This window comes from Lynx rufus, unplaced genomic scaffold, assembly GCF_022079265.1.
Source record: "Lynx rufus isolate CCGP_SWC_20201006 ecotype Redwood Valley unplaced genomic scaffold, mLynRuf1.p SCAF_9, whole genome shotgun sequence".
Taxonomy (NCBI): domain Eukaryota; kingdom Metazoa; phylum Chordata; class Mammalia; order Carnivora; family Felidae; genus Lynx; species Lynx rufus.
In genome coordinates, this window is record NW_025814897.1 from 76621639 (window position 1) to 76640078 (window position 18440).

The 18440-nt window shown below is 42.1% G+C and overlaps 1 protein-coding gene across 3 annotated transcripts in view; it reads left to right on the forward strand.

Moving 5' to 3' along the window:
• The window catches only part of NELL1 (neural EGFL like 1), an 896605-nt gene that overhangs the window by 265086 nt on the left and 613079 nt on the right, over positions 1-18440 (forward strand). The window lies entirely within an intron of this gene.

The window sequence follows — 18440 nt, forward strand, 5'->3', positions numbered from 1 at the left end:
ATCCAGCTGAACAATAGCATTCCAGCCTCTCCTCCTTGGTAGTGCGCCCAATCTCTTGAAAAGCATCCTTAAGCGGTCAGAGCATTTGGTATGGTGGTAATGAGTCACAGCACCTCATCCTGTCTCCCTGTTCCTTAATCCTTTGCTTCTAGAGAGCGGGGAGGGGAACCTGGAGAACGGTATTTGGCACCCACTTGTTTTTAATGTTTGTAAAAATTTAGTACTTGATCTCTTTCTGTCCTCTACTTTGAGACTGATTCTGGTTAAGAAGGGAAGTCCTGGTCAGCATCTTAGGGCACTCGCTTCTCTGTTGTGTCCCAGCTACTTCCTTGGCCATGCCCGTCTTCTGGTGCTTTCCACTCCTGGATTTCTCATTTTACTATTTTTTGGACTAGGCTCTGATTCCTGAAAAAAACTCCAATGTTTGCCCAACTGGTCCAGCTTTTCCATATATGTTCCAGCTTTTTAGAGAGGGAATAATCTTAACTTCTCCAAAGAGGGTCCGAGTGACCACTGGTCTGGTGATACAGCCTAGAGCCATATACCCAAGGGGAGGGAAGTCTTGCCTACTGAGGGGGGTACATGCCCTAGAATGTCTTCTGCTGTCTCATTATTTCTGTTTGACACCAACATTTATGGCAACCGATGGTTTTGTTGTAACACATTGTCTTGGTTCCTGTAGATCAGTAGGCTGGGCTGACTGTATAAATCCACTGTTTAACTGTTACTGGGACTCTTGCGGTGTTTTTTTTTTTAATGTTTATTTATTTTTGAGAGACAGAGGGCAAGCGGGGGGAGGGCAGAGAGAGAGGGAGGCCCAAAATCTGAAGCAGGCTCCAGGCTCTGAGCTGTCAGCACAGAGCCCAGTGTGGGGCTCAAACTCAAAAACCTTGAGATCATGACCTGAGCTGAAGTCGGACACTTAACTGACTGAGCCATCCAGGCGCCCCTCTGAGGTGTATTTTCAAGAAGGGAAAGGCAAAGTAAATTCACCTTCATTGTGTGCCTACTAACCTTTGTACAGTTGTTCTCATTTAATTTTCCCAATGGCTGTGTTTGGTAGATGATCTTACTCCCATTTTAAGGAGATGTAACTCGAGGCTCTGAGAAATCTAAGTCACATGCCCATTCTGGCTAGAGTCAGGGCTAGAATAAAAATTCAGATTGTTCTCATTCCAAAATCCTTAGGTCTTTGCCCTACATAAAAATGAAAAGATGTCAGAGGAGGCGTTTTGGGCCAGGCCAGCACATTGGCATCAGCGTTAGGGTGGTTGTATAAACTGGCATGGGCTTCAGGGAACAGCTTTTGGCACTGGCACTTACCTCCCGGGAGCACATGAATGTTAGTTCCTGGCCTGAGGAGTGGCTGCTCTCGAACTAGAACCTGCTCTGGAAAGATGCTTGCTACTCCACCCTGGCTTTCCATCTCCAAGCTTATCATTATGCACATTACTCGCAGCAGCAGAGGAAGTTAATTTGGCAGAAGGAAATTAAACTCGTCTCTTATTCTTCATTCCCCCAGAAGTGTTGTACTTGAGGAGAATCACATTCCCAAGGTGATAGGTATTGTGCAGAAAGGGCACAGCAACCCTTCTCCCTCCTTTGTTCCTCCAAAGCCTGTGTAGAGTGCAAAAAAAAAAAAATTGCTGAAAATATTTTTATTTAACCCAAAAACATTTTTATGAAGACAAAGATACTTACATGCAAGGTTATTAATTCAGAGTTACAGGCTGCTGAATATGTAAGTAAAAACAGTTCCTGGGGCAGCTCTGTAAATAGGGCTTTGCAGATGAGGAGGCCAGGCAGGAGACTGTTTTCATTTCCGTGTGATCTCAATTACTGTACTCACACCTCACAAATATGACTGGATTTCTGGGTTTCTTGCTCAGGCTGTGATTTTAATTTCTGGCCTTTCCTTTAAATTGGATTCTTTGCATATTTCATTGCTGTCTAGGATGCTGGAAGCTAGGGTTTGTAGTCTGCCAGAGGGCTGAATGTTTTTTGGAAATTTAGAGCCTTGAAAATTATTTGGCTCAATCTGCTTATCTTATAGATTGGGAGAGGAGATCCAAAGAAGTTAAGAAGCTGGGTATTCGTTGTAGTTTCTGTCACTTACAAGATGGTAGCCGTTCTGGCCTGATGTGAGTTAAGGTGTTGGGTAATCAGTACAGCCTGGAGCAAAATGTTACCTGTCCCATGTCTGGGGCTCTTGCCACTGGGTCAGAATGACTGCTGCTCCCCCAGCTGACTTGTCATTTTTCACACTTCTTAGAAACTGAGTCCCACGCATGGTGCTCATCAGTGCCTTAGCTTTTGGGGAAGGGAATTTTGTCCGCCTAGAATGGCCCCCTCTTGTGTGCCTGGCAAATGCTTACATGGTATTTCTGACTGAATTCAGATGCCACTTCCATGAAGCCTTCTTTGACTCCCCCAGACAGACTTCAGTATTCTCTTGACTGACTTTCTGTTTTATATGTTCTACTTATTATACCATAATCGTGATGCTGTGACTGATGGGTGACATGTTACTCCCTGCAGTGGGCTAGGAGTTTCTTGAGGGCACTCACAAGCCTAGGGTTGGTGCCTTTACCTGTTTGCTGACTAAATGAATACACAGCAGTGCTGGGCTGTGGCCAGGATGTTGGTGAGACTTTTGTTGCAACACACGAGGGAACTTGCCATCCCTTCTTACTTAGACATAGCAGCTGTGGACAGCCGTTTGCTAGTGTCCAACAGATTGGCCACCAAAGAGAGTCTTGATGAATATATTTAATGTACTTTGTTGAAAAGAAAAAAAAATCAGTATGAGCCAGTGTGACTGAATAAGAAATATGTGTTTGTTCTCTGCTCCTCTCCTTTCCTGGCACATTTGGCACAGAGCTCCTAAAAGCCTTGGAATCTGCTAAAATGATAAATGTCTTTTTGTATGCTGGTGAGATGACTGGTGGCTCGGGGCTCCTGGGTAACCTCTGGATGGGAGCTGGTTGCCAGGGAAATCAACCATATGATTAGACAGCTGGAATTTTCAGTCTTGTACAACCTTTTATATAGGAGAGGGGCTGGAAGTTAAAGCTTCCATAAGAAACTAACAGAAAAGGGGCACCTGGGTGGCTTAGTTGTTTAAGTGTCCAACTTGCGCTCAGGTCATGATCTTGTGGTTCTTGGGTTCGAGCCCTGGGTTGGGCTCTGTGCTAACAGTTTGGAGCCTGGAGCCTGCTTCAGATTCTGTGTCTTCCTCTCTTTCTGTGCACCTCCTTCCCCACCGCCCCCCACTCACACCCTTGTCTCCTTCTCTCTCAAAAATAAACAAACATAAAAAAAATTTAAAAAAGGAAACTAACTGAATGGATTGGGAGAGCTTCTGGATTGGTGAATAAGAACATGTGCTAGGAGGGTAGCACACTCCAAACTCTGTGGGGACAGTAGCTCCTGTGCTCAGGACCCTTCCCGACTTCACCCTGCACATCTTTTCATCTGGATGTTCATTTTTGTCCTTTAAAATATCCTTTCTAATAAATTAGTAATAGTAAGTAAGTTTCCTGAGTTCTGGGAGCTGTTCTAGAAACTTACCAAACCCAAGGGAAGAGGTCGTGGAAATCCCCGATTTATAGCCAGCCCGTCAGTCATTCTGGACCTGCTGTTGGTGTCACAGATGGGTGTAGCCTCTTGTAGGACTAAGTACTTAACCTGTGGGACCCGACTTTACCTCCGGGTAGATAGTGTCAGAATTGAATTGCAGGAGCCCCAACTGGTGTCTGGGGAATTGATCACTGTGGGGAAAAAACATTCATACATTTGGATGAGAAGTGTTTTGTGAGTACAGGAAATGAGGGATTTTCCTTTGATTACATTTTTCTTTTAGGCAGCAATCACCACTTTCTCCATTCTTAGTGAAATTTTATAAAGTAAGTGTGATTCCTATACCCTTCCATCTCTTCAGAGATAATCGTGTAAAGATAAATAAGCTGTGGTAGTCATATAATTTCTATTTAGCTTACAAATAATGCCTTGGCTAATTAAAACAACTTTTAAGGAGTCTCATTTACTTTGTCATTGCAGCTGAGCATTTGGATGCTGGGCTTAGATACACATACACCCATTTCCCCCACATACGGCACACTATCAAAAACAATCATGATACAAACTCAGCAGGCCAATTTTGAAAATAAGCACAGAGTATTGTCATGAAAAAACATGAAGATTCCCTGAACAGCCAAATACTGCAATAAAAGAAATGTGATGTAACCTTGGTGAGATCTAACAGAACTATCTATAGTGCAGCAGTGCCTGGACAGGCTCACAGTAGCATGCCTATTTTTATGATCTGATTTATTGTTCACTGTGGTTGAAAGAGCAGAAAGTCAGCTAAAAGCTATGCTTTCTAAGTACCCACAATTAAAAGTAAGAAAGGACAGCAAATGCATTTGCCAACGAACGGAAAGTTTCTCATGCTGAAAAACGTAAAGCCAAGCAGTGGAAATTTGTGGGGAAAATGTAAAAATTATACGTGTTCCCACAGTGGCACAGTAAGGATATTTATGTCCACGCTTGCAGTCCATGGTCCTCGTTTTCCAAATCTGCCATTGTACTTACAAGTGAATTAGTTTAAATTTTATATTACAAGGGCCAGCCTTAGAGGAGCTGAACTAGAATTATTTGTTGTCCCCTGGAGTTACTTTAGTTATTTCAGTGTAATATCCTGCTGAGATTTATATGAAAATGAATTTTAATTTCTAATAAGGTAACCGTATGCTTTGGAGGGTGTTGCATAAAGTGTCATAAATAATTATTGTTTCTAACACACTCAACCATGCGACCATCAGACCTTATTTGCACCACTCATATTAGACCTGGATTTTAGCTCTTGCCATATTCCACCATGCTTTTCTTCCGATCTTGAAATAATGACAGGAGAGCTACCCTGGTGGAAACCACAGAGGCAGAAACATCCTTCTTCCCTTCTAGGTTCTTTGGCCAAATAGTTAAATTGACAGAAGACAGATTAACAGAAGAAAAACAAGTTTTAATTTTGTACGTACAGAAGTCCCAAAGATAGGAGACTTAAGGGTAGGTTAGACAGTGGAGGGTTTTATACTGTCCCTAAGGGATGGGATAGGACCTTGGAGCTTCAAAGGGGAGAGGAGGTCAAGGTCATGGGACCATAAGAAGAGTAGATATTTGGTAATTGGAAGTTTGCCTTGCCATGTGGGTAAGTCTTTGAAATAAAGGTCAACTCTGGTAATAGCTCTTGTTCTGGTACAGGCCCCCTATCTAAATTCCTTTAGGTGGTTAAGGGAGAGGTAAAAGATTTTCCTGAGTCGGCTAGAACTTAATTGCTTTCAGGTCAAAATAATTCACATGCCAAAGTGGCATATTTCGGGGTCATGGATTCTCCCCCCTCAAAACTTTTCTCTTTCTGCTCACTTACATAATATTTTATTTTAGAACCACGAGGTCCACAAGGGAGGCAGGTATCCCACAGACTTGGTGTTATTTTTTTCACTCCTAATCGCTGCAAAGAAAATTGATCACATTAGGCACGGTGTATAAGAATTGTCCAGAGGAATTAACTTGGCTCATCCTTTCCCTGTGATTAATAGTTATTAATTTCAGTAACTGTGAATAAGAGTCAGAGGAAGCAAAGAAAAAAAAAATCACCTTCCATAAATAGTTTCATTTTTCACATCCCAGAAGAGCAAAGTGACTCCTTATCTCACTCCTTCCTTTTGTTATCCCTTCACCCATCTTTCTTTGCCTTACTGGGTGTCCATCAGTAAGTCAATTAACCCATATTTATGTGCTGCCCTGTTCCATGCTGGGCAGTGTAGGACATTGAAAGAAGAGTAAGACATGGTTTCTGCCTTTCATAAATCACTTCCTTAGAGCTAGTCAGGCTCCCTGGAATGCTACAGAATGTAAGTGGAAGAGAAAATTCAGACAAATGTTGGGTCCCTGGGAGCTGAACCACATGGGTTTCATGAAGAAGGTGAGTTGAAGAATGAACAAGATCTGGATGGAAGGAAAAAGGAAGAGATTTTTTGCTCATTCTGCAGAGGTTTATCCTAATATGGTAATCTTCAGGTACCGGGGTTGAAATCAATGCCCTACTATTCAATGTATGGTAGCCCCACCCTTGCTTCTCCACGGTTTCACTTACCCGCCATCACTGGGAGTCTGGAAGGAGATGATCCGCCTCCCAACATACCGTCAGAAGGCCAATAGTATCGTAACACCGCAACACGAGGCCGATGTCATTCACCTCCAGTCATCTCCTCATGTGGGCATTTTAGCATCTCACATCTTCACAAGAAGGTGAGTACAGTACAATGAGATATTATGAGAGAAAGGCCACGTTCACATAAGTTTCATTACAGTGTATAATAGTTGTTCTATTACTAGTTATTGTTAACCTCTTATTGTGCCTACTTTCCAAGTTAAATGTTATCATTGGTGTGTCTGTAGAGGAAAGAAACTTAGTGTCTATGGATACCGATACTGTTCTCAGTTTCAGGCATCCACGGAGTGGTCTTATCTGCAGATAAGCAGCTACCACTGTATGAGAATTTATTTTCTTCAGTGTGATCCAATTCCCATGACTTACTCTTGATAAAAGGAGGAGGAAGTGCCACTCCTTGGATCTCTGTTCAAAGTCGAAAGCTCTCTCACAGCTTTTGGACACTTCCCCTTTCCCCTCATCTTCTCAAGGTGACCCTTGTTCTTCTGGCAGATGAGTTGGGGTGTCTGGTCTGAGCATTATTCTTCCAAGCTGCTTTATTCTATCTTACCTTGGGGAAGTAGTAGCTCATCATAATCTTTGGGTGGTGGTCTCTGTTCTTCTGTATCCTAGTGGAGGTTTCCATGCAAGATGAGCGCTCCCAGAAAGCCTTTCCATCCTGATGCCTATTGTTTCCACCTCTGCTGTCACTGGAGCTGCTGATTCTCTGAGACCTAATTGCAGCTCCCATTTGCTCACTTGCCTGGGCAGCCGACTTTGGGATGATTCTGCCCCTCACTCCTGTGGCCCCTTCCTGATGATCTCACCAGCTAGCATGCTGTGTAAACTTTTCATGGTGGGGAAACTGTGGATTCCTTCCTGCTTATACCTAGGATCTGAGGAACTGTTGATACTCTTTCTGCCTAAATCTGCCACACCACCATTTGTGTTCACCTGCAACTCCTTTATTGGTGTGGGGGCTCGCTGTAGGAGGATCACCTTAGACACTTCCAAATGCCAACTGAGCGGTGAATTCTTTGTTCTTATATCTTCCTCTATCCTGTGTAGAGTTTATTTATTTTTGAGAGAGAGATAGAAAGAAAAGAAAGAAAGAAAAGGAAAGGGTCAGAGGGAGAGGGAGACAGAGAATCCCAAGCAGGCTCTGCACCATCAGCACAAAGCCCAATATGGGGCTCGAACTCATGAACCCTGAGATGACCTGAACTGAATTCAAGAGAACCCTGTTCTGTGTAGAGTTTTTATCTTCTTGGTGCCTGTGCCCCCACAAAACTAAGGAGCTGGGGGTATTAGGTCCTTAATGCTTTCATTCTTCATATATCCTCTCTGAATCTCCTCCACCTCCATGTTGCCCCCACTGGAAAAGCTTCAGTTTCCTTTTTATGTAGTAGGAAATTCCCCAATGTCAGACTTTGTTTTCCTACTTCATGGGCCTACTTGCATTTTGCTTTGGCAAAAAGCTCGTATCTTCAATGATGAGAAAAACTGTAGGAGAAGAAAAGCTGCCACTACAAAACTAGATTATCAAGAGGAAACATACATCAAGAAATAGTTCACAAAATCTATCTACTAAAAAGTACAATGTATGACCAAATGGGCCCAACGGTATTTTTCTGATTTAAAATTCAATAGCATAGTGAAGATGGCAGCCGCTTTGGATTTAAGATGTGCGGTACCCTGACACCAAGTCAGTTGTATCTGTGAGATAGAACAAGACTAGATGTTGGGCATCACTGACAGCTAAAGGATGAGACAGGAGGGCTCAGCAGTTCCTCTGTACTTTATGACCCAGAGAACTGGGGTCAAATTAGGAGTCTATCTTCCCGAAACAGCCTGAAAAAGAGAATAATGCTAAATACAACATGTTATCTTTGATGGAACCCTGGAACAGAAAAAAAGGCATTAGTGGAAAAAACTGAAATATGAATGAAGTCTGGAGTTGAGTTAGTAGTAACATGTCAATGTTGGTTTCTTTGTTTTGACAAATCCACTGTGGTAATGTAAGATCTTAACATGAGAGGAAACTGTATTAGGGGTGTTTAGGAACTCTCTGGACTATCTCTGTAACTTTTACATGAGTTTAAAATTATTCCATAATAGAAAGTTTATTTATTATTGAAAAAATTTTCAAGTTTGTTTGTTTATTTTGAGAGTGAGCACACAAGTGGGGGAGGAACAGAGAGAGAGAGGGAGAGAGAAAATCCCAAGAAGATTGTACACTAAGAGTGCAGAGCCTGGGGGCGCCTGGGTGGCACAGTCGGTTAAGCGTCCGACTTCAGCCAGGTCACGATCTCGCGGCCTGTGGGTTCGAGCCCCGCGTCAGGCTCTGGGCTGATGGCTCAGAGCCTGGAGCCTGTTTCCGATTCTGTGTCTCCCTCTCTCTCTGCCCCTCCCCCGTTCATGCTCTGTCTCTCTCTGTCCCAAAAATAAATAAACGTTGAAAAAAAAAATTAAAAAAAAAAAAAAAAAAAAGAGTGCAGAGCCTGATGCTGGGTTGAACCCATGAACTGTGAGATCATGACCTGAATTGAAATCAGGTGTTAGACGTTTAACCAACTGAGCCACCTCCTTAAAAATAATAGAAAGTTTATTTTAAATATGTTACTTATACCTACGGGAAAGCCAGAAAGCAAGAGGCAAAATGCAAACTGTTACACTGATTGCTACAATCTTGTTTCCTGTTTTGGTATTTTCAGATTTTTTAAATTATAAGAATGTTAAATAAAGCCCTTAAATTTCTTTCTTTGGAGATACACACACACACACACACACACACACACACACACACACGCACATCCCCCCCCCCACGCACATACACACACATACACGTATATACATGCATGTATATGTGTATACATATTTCATTGTTTTATTTACATGTGTTTAGATATTTAGATATGTAAAAAAGAAAAACCTTTCTTCCAATACTTTTGATAGACTGATCCTCCATAAGAATGTAAACCATCCTGCATTTAGGAGATTCAGGATAATCTAAGTTTTTTTTTTTTCCAGTTTCTTTTAGCTATAGCTGATTTTTTTGCTGTTGCTGTTTCTGAAGTTTTTTCTTAAGGTTGTATTTTTATGCTCTCAGTTTACAATCTTTTTTCTGCAATGATGATGGTGACAATTTCCATTAAGCACCGCATACATCGCCTTCTACCATCTTTATGACCTCTGGTCCTATTATTGCCAAAATTAATCTTCTTTCCTACGTGTGTAAACCCTGTGACACAAAATACATCTTGTGAGCTATTGAGCTGAAGCAGTGGCTAATTTAACAGCTTTGGTTTGGTCAATAATGTTGACCAGTAGGAAAACATTCACGGTCTTCTGTCTTCCTGCCGGTGAGCATTATTAACTTGGCAGTCTAATGAGTTATCTTCAAAATTTCCCTCGGTATATACCTCTGTGTAAGAGGAGATTGGATTAAATTCAATCTATATAATGCCAGGGATGATGAAAATTGCATGTCTTTCCTTCTTGGAAAGACTCTTTTTATGGAACTTTTTCTTCTTTCTATAATGCCACCTTTGCTTAAGATGAAATGCACATTTTTAGTAGGAACCAGACACTCCTATCACTTGACAAACAACAAAGTTAACTTGAAACGTCAAATGAATGAGATTATATTATATGTTAGGCTAGACTCAGGTTTGCAAAAAGGCTCATGGTGTCCAACTTTGGAATACGTGGTGGTTTTTGGTATATTCTGTGCTGTGTCCCTACCTTAAACGAGTGATGGATGTCAAATGCCAGGATTAGGGTGCCCACCCTGCAAGATTGGCAGAAACCCTGTTATGGAAGAGTACTGTACATAAAACATGTACTGCAGCCTGCTGCTTAGTTCTGTTACTGTGCTTTCTCTACTTGCCCATCATTGTTGGTGCTTTTCAAAGAGTTAAGACTCCATTAGGCTTTGACATGTGATGATACCATTTCATCCTGATGTTAGTCTACAGCTTTGCTTTGGTCCTACATGCCAGTGATTGGCATCTTGGCATCACTCTGTTGTATGACACTTAGTGATTACAGCACATAGGAACACTCAGCTGGTTCTTTGGATTTTTCCACCCTAAAAATTCACACCTCCAGTTTGAATTTTCTTTGATTTCATGCTATTTATATTTCCAAGGCCAGACTATGGAGCCTTTAAGGGGAGCTGAGGAGCGTCCATTGAACTCACTCTTCAAAATAGTCCCCCTTCCTCTAGTGGCTAAATTAGTACTAGCTCTTCAAGTCCAACACTAATGGTGGCATTGAAAACAGGTGACCTGTTAAAGCATCACTTGCTTACTAATGTTCTTCCTCTGGACTTTGTTCTGTTTTGTTTTTAAAAACTCACTGATAAAACATTGAAACCTCTGCAAAAAACCCCAACTTCCTTTACTTGAGTTTTATCTCTAACTTTTAAAGGGCATAGGTTATTTTTTTTAACTTAATTTTTAAGCTGTTTTAACTGGAAATGTCTCAGCTTCAAATAAGATGGTTTCTGTTGTTCTGTTCATTATTCTGTCAAAGTTTTAGCTTCTGATCTGCCACCTGCTCTGTAAAGGACATCAGTACACCAGAGTGTGTTGGCTAATTATATCTGATTACTTGGAAGGTCATATGAAGGCTTTGAGTGTATGTGTTTGGGTGGCAATGTTTAGAGTGTTGATGGATGATGTCCCTCCCATCCCCACAGGGCAAATAAATAGGGGTGGACAAAAGGTGTTGGCAGTGATTGACTAAATCAACAATGAAAGATGTGGATCTGGCCTTGGGAAACTTTTCTTTCCTAATCACCTGAAATTCATAGTTACTGTTTGACCTTGAATAAAAACCTTAATCCAGTTTCTTATGTTGCTGAAGGGTGTTGAGTTTCAAGGTCATTCTAAAAATGTTTTTGAGTGTAACCTACTTCTTGAATTGTCCAGTCATCTAAATCCTGTCTTTTGGGGCTCAGAGTTAGAGCTTCAGAGTCGTTACTGGCCTTTGATCTTTGGTCAGAATCCTCTGAAGGTGTTGGATTTTGTTTTTTCTCTTAGGCTTTGTGTTCTTAATATTCTTTGTGCTAGCAATTATGGACGTACATACTCTAAAAAAAGCTAAAGAAAACATGGGAAAGATAAAGATAGCTCTTATTAACTTTCCAATTTTTATTTTATTTTTTTGAAAGCAAGAAATTCCATAGGAGAAAACATTATATCCTCCAAACAGAGTACATATGACTGGGTTTATATAGATCAGATAAATTGCTTTTTTACAAGCTACAGCAGAAGGTGAAGCTTTTGATAGCCATTCTTTCTGGACATAAATGTTCTTTATGTAGCAGGATGTTAAAATACTACTCTTTCTGTCCCATGGAGGGAAGCTCACAGGCATAGAACAGAATAAGTGGTAACTCCCTATTTCCAGGGGGAGATGTTGGACCACTTAAGTAGGACTTATGAAGAGGTAGGTGGTGCCTAGGAAATTGCCTTGACCACCCACTGCATCTCGTTAAAAAGGTTGGAGAAGGAAGAAAGAGATCAAAGACTGCTGGGAGCCTTTTTTTTTTTTTTTTTTTGACAACATTGTTAAACTTTTCTACCTTTGGGAAGGGGAGAGGGGGATTTCTTCTTCCTCTTGAGCCTGGTGAGAAGAACTTCAAGAATACCCCAAGAGAATTTGTGTTTCTGGGAACTTGGGGAAGTCAGTGTCCTGGTGTCTGACTCACACCTTATACAACCTGAGGAATGAGAGCTGGAGTAAGTGCCTTGGGCAGCCGGGAAAGGGGCTCCAAATGAAAGACTTGCACTCCCAGTTTGAGTCACATTTCACAAATCCCTGGTGTGTCATTTGGGTTTTCTGAGATCCAGTTAGAAGGGAAAATCATTTATTGCGGAAGTGGGGAAGGCCTGTGAAAAATGAAGCAGGAAGCAGCAGCATTGGGCAGGAACAACTGCAGACCACATGGCGGAGTCTTGGCCAGTCAGTGGAGAAATCCCGAATAGAGTGTCTGAGAGAAGGAATCCCATGCTGGTCATTAATGGCCTTCACTCACGCTTCTGCAGTGCTCAGGCCTCGCCTGGAGATCGCCCAGGAAGAATGTGACGTCAGCTCTAATGCTGCTGCTGTGGGATGATGCAGATAGGGGCTCTTGGCTAACTGGGCTTTTCACAACTAAACAGCAAGATCTTTCTTTTTTTTTTTTTTTTTTTTTTTTTTTTTCAACGTTTATTTATTTTTGGGACAGAGAGAGACAGAGCATGAACGGGGGACGGGCAGAGAGAGAGGGAGACACAGAATCGGAAACAGGCTCCAGGCTCTGAGCCATCAGCCCAGAGCCCGACGCGGGGCTCGAACTCACGGACCGCGAGATCGTGACCTGGCTGAAGTCGGACGCTTAACCGACTACGCCACCCAGGCGCCCCAAAACAGCAAGATCTTTCTTGAAGAGAGCTGAGAAGCACATCTCTGTGGCTACCAGGAATGACAAACTGCTTCTCTGTACGCTCCCCAAACATTCCAGCATCTCTGCGTGTCAGATTTCTGAGGAGACTCTAGGCACCTATTAGGGCCATAAAAGGCTTCAGATCAGAGGAATATGGAGGCTGAGCAAGAATGTGTTATGACAGTTCCCTACATTAATTAACAAAAGGAAAGGCTTTGCAGATATGTGGGCGTTCTGACCATTCTGTGTTGGATGAATGTTGTATCCACACCAGTGAATGGGAACTGGTAATGGTTGGAGGCTAGGGGGAATGGAGAGTGTTCTTGCTTATTTGGGCAGTTCATTCCATTTTATTGTACCAAAAAGCTTTAATCTTAATAAAGATTACACAGAGCAAGCGGAAGCTATACTTGGGAACTTTTTCATCCAGAAAGTCCTGTAGACTTGCACCAAATGTCCCTCCCGTATTTCCCCCCAAGAGTCCTATCTCCTGCTCCTTTCAAAGAGTGTGGCATTCAATGTGGTAGGTGTGACTGCTCAGGGACTGCTTGACTGTGAGAGCTCCCCAATCTTATGGCTCCCAGCCAGTGGGAAACTTTCCTCCTCTGCTAAGTCACTTTGGTGAGGCGTACTGTCTGTAAGCTTGCTCTTCTGCCAATCTGTTGCCTCCTACAGCTGTCACGTGCAGTCTCCTGCCACGTCCACTTGCAGCGGACTCACTTTTGCAACCTTTGGCTACTCCAGGAGTAATCTTGAATGCTAAGAGTTTCTCCTAATGCCACTAGGTTCTCTGTCCCTAGGGTGTTGCCCTGAATCCTCAAAAGCATGACTGTAATTTTTAATCACAAACAGAAGAGTATTAGATTAATATTTTATCCACTAATGCAATTGGTACGTTTTGTATTTTAAAATGTACTCTTCATTAATTAATTAATTGAACAAGTGTGTGTGGGCCATCTCCTTTGTCCAGGCTCTGGGTTACATTTGGGAATAAAGTACTTTAGATTTAGTCCCTGACTTTAGGAGGCCCCCCACAGTCTTTACATTTTTCCATAAATCATGCCTACAAGCATAGAACTATATTTTTTTATTTAGCTTTATCGATTCCTGGGTTTTTGTTTTGTTTTTTCACAGAGTGGGGACATATTTGGCTACCCTTCCATCAAGATATGCCATGGAAAGAACAGGCCCAAAGAGCATTAGCAATGCAGTGGTTACTAAAATGCCATTTTTCTAAGTCACGTTAACCTTGTGCATCGGACAGCCTGGAAAGTTGAGGCTAACAGGAGCATTAGAAGTCATCTAGCTCAGAATCTTTATTTTGTGTCTTGAAGACCAAAGCTTGGAGAGGGCAAGTGACTTGCTCAAGGTCAGGGAGCCCGTAAATGAGACAGCTGGGACTCCAGCTCCTTCTTCACACCCTTTGTGCTGACTTCTGTTGGTGCACAGACAGTGGACCTTCTGCCAGAGAAGCTAGAAGGGAGTTTGCCATCATCTGAGCTGCAGGATGAATTGGGTCCAGGATCCCCAGCTCTGAATCCTCAGAGCTGTTTGACTCTAAGAAACAGACTACGAGACCTGATGCCAAACTAGCTTTGGCACTTTACGTGTTATTCAATTAGTTGCCTATAAACTTTGTAGGCTCAATTTTTGAGGTAGACAAGTGTTTAAATACAAAATGTAGACGAATGTTTCTCCTGGAGAGTGGAGTGACAGACGTGAGAAGAAGGGAAGGACCCAGGCATATCTGGCGCATCTGTTAATAGTGCTCTGTGATCCCACCTGTAGAGCTGATTGTCTTCCCACCTATGTTTCCACTGCTCTTCATCGTGCCTGTTACCATGTGCACTTGTGACCCTGGGGTTTCATTTTCCATTTCTCTATCTTTGTGGTACATAACGGGTGGTCAGTATATACTAATTGAAATGATAGATGATAAAATCTAATTAGAATGGCATGCTAAGTTGACATAATAACATAATAATAATGAGCATTAATGCAGACCTTTGATTATAAAGTATTTTTGTTTATTGCCTTTATACTTCGTTTTTTTTTTTACTATATTTTTACTTTATACACCCCCACCTCCTACCATAAAGGAGGTATTATTTTCCCCAGTGTCATAGGAAGGTAGAGTGTCAGAGGAGCCATTGTTATATAGTGTTATTTAATTGGAAAATTGAAATTCCAACGCAAGAGTCCTGGCTCCAGACTCCCCATGGAAATTTTCAAATGCCAGGCATGGGCCGCTGCCAGGTTGATTGTTTTCACATGCCCATGATCAAATGAGAAAAATAAGAGTAAGAAGTGAACTTCCTTAATGCTAGGCTTAAACTGAAGGATCATCCTTTGTGGGTTTTTTTTTTTGCCTCAAAATGTCCTTTTTAAATAAAATGATAGTGGTAGCATATGGTATGTTAAATCTTTACTGTCCAAAAAGAATATTAGCTACAACTTGTAAGACATATATTACTTAAAAACAATTTTTTTTGAAGTGCTTATTACCAGTCTGCTAAACTTCAAAGCCTAGGAACCACAGCTACCTTGGCGGAATATGTCAACCAGTTAATTTTTTCCATACTTGTATTTTGGAAGCAAATGACGAGCAAACAAGCTCATACAAAAATTTAATTAAGACAACATCCGTCTAAAAACCATCTAGGGCATGTCCTGGAATCAGAATATACCAAATCTCTTTTCTCAAATTTGCTTTAGCTACAGCCCTGGAAAGTGAGGGTTCATATTCAGAATAAGGATAGTTGTGTTATTATTATGAGCTTGTATTTTATTATTATGCTATTTGCTGGAGCTTAGGGGTAGTTAAATACATTTATATGAGGATTTTCCACAGTAAGATTAAAATGAGGTTTATTGCTACTTCTCATTTAAGCTTCATCTTCAAATAATATTCTATTTCCAGAACATCCTGGATGATTACCTTTTTCTCTGTGTTTATAAAATAGATAACACCAAAGCGTCCCCTCTTTTTGCCCTAGAGGCTGGTAATAGGAGCGGAAGATGAGTGTGGTGGTCTCAGTCTGCATTCCCACTGTGTGTGGCTGTTGAGATGGACTCTGGCAGAGTCAGAGTCAGGGAAAGGAACATTGATGGCTCATCAGACTGGTGGCATTTGGAGCCCACTTCGCAGTACTGGGGTACTGCTGTCTGATCACTGGCATTTTGCTGCCTCTTGGCCCTTGTCTTTACGAATGAGTAGCATGAATTTCCAATCTCCCCTAGATAAAGACGGTGTTTATGAGTGTCGGCATTAATGGTACTGTTTTGCAGCCCTGAGGTTAAAAGCTTTCCAATGTCTCATTAACTCACAATGGCATTTCATTTTTAATATTGCTTCTGCAGGCTTGCTTGAATCATCACAGTTCAAGTGACTTTAATTTGCAGAGGCAAACTTAACAGTGATGGATACTCTAGAAATACAAACCAAACTGGTGGGTGCCACCTTGGTGGGCTTATTCTTGGCTTACAGTTTTTCATGATGTTAGGGACATGTCCCGAGATATTAGTACAATAAAGTGAGAATAAAGCAGGCTTTGGGCTTAGACTGACTTGGGTTTGAGGTCCACCTGTGTCAGTTGCCAGTGGCCTTTGGCAGCTCACTTAACCTTGAGTCTTAGTTCCTTTATAAAATACATGTAACTGTACTAACTTCATAGACTTTAGGGGAAGATTAAAAAAAGAATACGTACTGGGGCGCCTGGGTGGCTCAATCAGTTGAGCGTCAGACTTGGGCTCAGGTCATGATCTCGCGGTTTGTGAGTTCGAGCCCCGCGTTGGGCTCTGTGCTGATGGCTTGGAGCCTGGAGCCTGCTTCGGATTCTGTGTCTCCCTCTCTCTCTGCCCCTCCCCTGCTCATGCTCTGTCTCTCTCTGTCTCAAAAATAAATAAAACATTAAAAAATTAAAAAAAAAAGAATACATACTTAGCATCTGGCAAAATACTAGGATGGCGTCTGTCCTGTGTGTTTTCTTCCTGGTGGCACTCAAAGAAGTCGTTTTAATTAAGTGCTTTGCTTGGAATAGCTAAGACTGAATGGCAGCAAGTGTAGACAGTCAGAAGCCTTCCTGCTCTCTCAGTATGGTCTCCAAAAGTAGAATCTCCATTCTTTATGGGGGATTCAGGATATGGAGATCTTGACCCTCTCTCCAAATCCCTCTGGGTTTTTCTCAAGAAGCAAGATCATTAATATGACTGGGTCATCCTATACTTTAGTCATGGGGCCTCATCTTCCCTCCATGTGGTGACTGAGTCTGGCCTTGCTCTCTGAACAGGTCTAGCTATTGTTGGTCCTGAGACTGTTCTTTTCTCAGTGCTTACAGCTTCTCATGACCTAGTCTCTGATGCAGCCAGCTGGAGCAGGTTAAGATCCCAAGACGTCTCTTGGGTTGAAAGCGCTAACCACATGGCATTCATCTAAAAGCTTTGCAGTGGAGTTGTGTCCACTGTGGGGCATTACTTTCCCTTTGTCATTGTCCCTTACATGGCCATTGCTTTCTGATAATTTCATAGGGAGGTAGGCAGGCTGAGCCAAAGTAAATTCCTTGGTCTCTGAGTGAAATAAACATCATCTCTAGCACTATGGATCACTGGGGAAGCAAAACACAAAATTAAGGTCAGAGTTAATTTTGATGGATGTCAAGCTATCAATGGGGTAGCAGGTGATATATTTACATATAACGATGCTTGGTGAAGGTGGGCTGATCCTGCTTTATTCTTGGGACTAGAACACAAGTTCGCAGATCTCTTCTTTTGATCAAGGCAGCATGGTGTTCCAGATACAGTCATCCATCCTGTCCCTTTACTTGGGAAATGAGAGAGAGCAGTCAACTCAGCATCTCTCCCTTATCCCCTTATTGTCTGGTTACGTTTTGTTTTCCCAAGTTGGGGTGGAGGCAGGTGTATTTCTTTTTTTTTTTTTTTTTTTTTAATTTTTTTTTTTCAACGTTTATTTATTTTTGGGACAGAGAGAGACAGAGCATGAACGGGCGAGGGGCAGAGAGAGAGGGAGACACAGAATCGGAAACAGGCTCCAGGCTCTGAGCCATCAGCCCAGAGCCCGACGCGGGGCTCGAACTCACAGACCACAAGATTGTGACCTGGCTGAAGTCGGACGCTCAACCGACTGCACCACCCAGGCGCCCCTGGAGGCAGGTGTATTTGAAATTACTAGAACATTTAAACTTGTTACGAATGTCAGTTCTTTGTGACATATTCTCCCCAGAAGACATGCTAACATGTGACATATTGATATGATCGGGCGTTCACAGCTGTATCGGACATGGGGTGAGAAACTGCAGAAATGATTGGGATCAAAGTTATTGCTAGCCTGGGGCTTCTCTCTGCTTTAACTGCTGCAAGTCTTGTTTGGAGCTTTCTGCATGCATATTTTACATTCCTGCCAGCCTTTCTCACCGGCATTCTCTTCCTTCTCTTAGATATTTCTCTGTTTTGTTAGTAACCAGGCAGCCAGGTTTCATCCTTTTGGTGACTGTCTCAGTGCTAGATTTGTGTGGGAGGGTTGTATGCACTCATTTGCAATTTAGGTGCTTTGCCGTTATGATTAAGCAGTAATTTCATCACATCCTCCGATTCTCAAAGAATGATAATAGGATCAAGATGCCCACTTAAAAAGAAGCACTTTGTAAAATTAAGGTGTGGCCTATGATCAAAAGTGATTTTTGTGACACTTTGGATATATAGTTAAAGATGTACATCTGAATGCAAAGAAGCAAATGCGCATATTTCTAAAGGTACAGATGAGGTTCATGCTCCAAC